The sequence below is a fragment of the Bison bison genome, unplaced genomic scaffold (assembly GCF_000754665.1).
Source record: "Bison bison bison isolate TAMUID 2011002044 unplaced genomic scaffold, Bison_UMD1.0 scf7180017864381, whole genome shotgun sequence".
Classification (NCBI taxonomy): Eukaryota; Metazoa; Chordata; class Mammalia; order Artiodactyla; family Bovidae; genus Bison; species Bison bison.
This window is the reverse complement of record NW_011494953.1, coordinates 518,078-521,255: the sequence shown is the minus strand read 5'-3', so window position 1 is coordinate 521,255 and position 3,178 is coordinate 518,078.

The window sequence follows — 3,178 nt, the reverse complement described above, 5'->3', positions numbered from 1 at the left end:
GAACTGAATCAATAGGTATTGCGAAATGAAAATCTCTACTGCCAAATCAATAAACAAGAAATGTCACAGCCATCAGCGATTTCTGGCCTCCAAATGTGAATGCGGGCTCCCAAAGCTCAATCCAGCAGATGCCGCCACCTGCCATGGTGATTGCTGAGGAGCTGGGGGAACACAAGGAGCAGCCATCTGCCACAGCTGCCACTGCTTAAGGTGAACAAGGAAACAGGATTTGGCCCAGATAGCTGAGGTACATATGAAAACAATGAATTCAGTGAGCCCGGAGGCTTAAATCTTCCCATACATCCAATGCTAAATTGCTTAATTTGATATCTGATCTTTGATGTTCAGACTGCCTGCTCCCTTTGCTGTAAATTTGTATGCAGCCTGACTCCCACTCCATGGTCCAAGGGGAACACTTTTCTCAGAGCTACTGAGATGCTGTCTCCTGGGCTTGGAGTCCTAAACTTTCCCACCAAATAAAATAAAAGTCTCCTTTCAGGTTGTGACTATATTTTTTAGTTGACAGTATAAAATTTCAGTCCTGAAAGATATTAGTTCTAGAGATCTGCTCACAACATCAAGCCTGTGTATAACAACACTGCGTTATACACTTAAAATACTGTTAAGAGAATACACCTCATGTTAGGTGTTCCTAACACAATAAAACTTTTAAAAAAAAGTAAATTGATACAGCCACTATGGAGAACAGTACGGAGATTCATGTAAAAACTAGGAGTAAAACTACCAAATGGCCCAGCATATGCCCTGAGAAAACCGTGATTCAAAAGGTCATGTGTACCTAGTGTTCACTGCAGCACTATTTACAGTAGCCAGGACATGGAAGCAACCTAGATGTCAGTCAACAGAGGAGTGGAAGAAGGTGTTGTGGCACATACATATAATGAAAAATAACTCAACCAATAAAAAGGAGCGAATCTGAGTCAATTGAACTGAGGTGGACAAATCTAGAGCCTTTTATACACAGTGAGGTAATTCAGGAAGAGGAAAAAAAATATTGTATATTAACAGATATGTATGGAATCTAGAAAAATAGCCCTGATGGACCTCTTTCAAGGGCAGGAATAGAAATGTCGATGTAGAAAACAAACTTGTGAGCACATGAGGGAAGGAGAGGGTGGAACGAATTGAGAGAGTAGCACTGAAATACAGGCATTGCCGCGTGTAGAATAGATGACGATGGAAAGTTGTTTTATAGCTCAAGGAGTTCAGCCTGGTGCTCTGTGACAACCTAGAGGGGAGGGATAGGGGGCAGTGGGGTGGAAGTAAGGCTCACAGTGGAGGAGATATATGTGTACTTAGAGCTGATCCACATTGTTGCATGGTAGAAACCCACAGGACATAGTAAAGCAATTCTCTTCCAATTAAAAATAAATTTAAAAATTATATATGTCAGCTCTAAAGGCTAGAAAAACTGATAATTATGAATAACTACTCAAAATAACTGATCAGTAATGTCAAAGATGCTCTAGATCTTATAAAGAATCGCATTGTGTAGACTAAGGTCTCCCTTGCTAAGACCCCTGCCTGCTCCTCTTTCTTCTAGCTGTTATCACTGCTAGTTAGAAGGAGTCAGTCGGAAGGCACTTGAAGAATCCACGTCTTTTTACTAGTAACAGAGGTCTTCTCCACTGCCTGAGGGAAGATCTCACAGCGTGTGCTCTTTCCTGAAAGAAGACCGTGTAGCATCTGCTGTGTTTCTATCTTGACTGGGCTGATGTAGTTCAGAAAAAGATCAGTGGCATAACCTGGGTGTTTGAAGAGGTAGGAACTTCTTTAGACTGAGTCCTGCTCCTGATCTCTTTCTCAGTCTCTCAGAGAACCAAGATGAGGACCGCTGTTCCTGCCCAGTCCTCTGAGATTGCACAATGCAGTAAGGAGGATCACCATTAGGAAACAGACGCACTTCACGAATCCTGGGAGGAACAGCAATGTCTTGGGATGGATTAGGTGCTTTCACAACCTTCTTTTCATGGTGAAGTTTTAGGAACTAGGCGGTACCTGCTGGAGTAAGAGAATTACCAATGGAATACATGACATAGAACAGTTCTGCCAACATAATTTTATACTTGCTTTTCATTCTCCATGAATTACTAATGGATTCTAAGATATTTTTACCAGTAAATTCTATGGGTTGTCACTTATGTTTTGTAATTTGAAGGAGGATTAGTCTTTCTTGAGAAAAAGGTGCTTAATGAGGTTGCTAACTTAGAAAGAGGGATAATTAGTTCTTGATAACAGAGAAAGTGACCAAAGGACAAATGGTCCTCATTTTTTTGAAATAATGGATATTTTTTCATATAATGAATATTTTCCCATTTACAAATGGAAGCATTTGTAGGAAACTGAATCTCTGAATCTCTCTGAAAATCGTGTAATATCTACATGAGAGTTTGCTGGATTTTACTTAGAAACTAGTAACAGTGGTTATCTAGGAGAGAAGCTGACTGTCTGGGGAATGAGTAGAAGAGAGGCTAAGTAAGCCATGAGGCAGAAAAGAAATCACCAGCAAATATGCATGCTCGAAGAGTTAAACAGCACTGACTCTAAAATTCCAAAGGAAAATATTTTTTGAACCCACAGTGTTACATGTAGCCAAACTATTAGTCAAATATGAATAAAATAATATAATTTCCGCAAATATATTTTCTGATAGCTTCTTGAGGTTTTGCTCCAACAAAACAAAGGTAAAAACCCAAATTGAGAAAGACTCAAAAGGCAAAAAAAAAAGAAAAGAAAAAAAGCTTTGGACATAATTGACAGTAATAAGAGAATGAAAGCCCTAGGGTGACAAGTGTTGGGGAAACCTACAGATCAAGAAGATTGTACTGAGACACTTTTTCAAGGATACCAGAAATTATATTTCCAATTGGAAACTGTATCTAATATAAAGACAGAAAGAATGACGAGCCAGTTAATTTAAAGATATACAGTAGTCAATACTGTGGTGGTAATTGATTATCACTCTACTCTCTGGAAAGGAAAAAAATGTATGTGTAGACATTGCTATTCACAGAATAACAACTACACATACTACACATTCATTACATTGAACTTTAAAAAAATTTATTTAGTTTTTTTTTTTTTATGGTCATATTTTTTTTTCTTTATTTATTTTTTTACTTTACAATATTGTATTGGTTTTGCCATACATCAACAT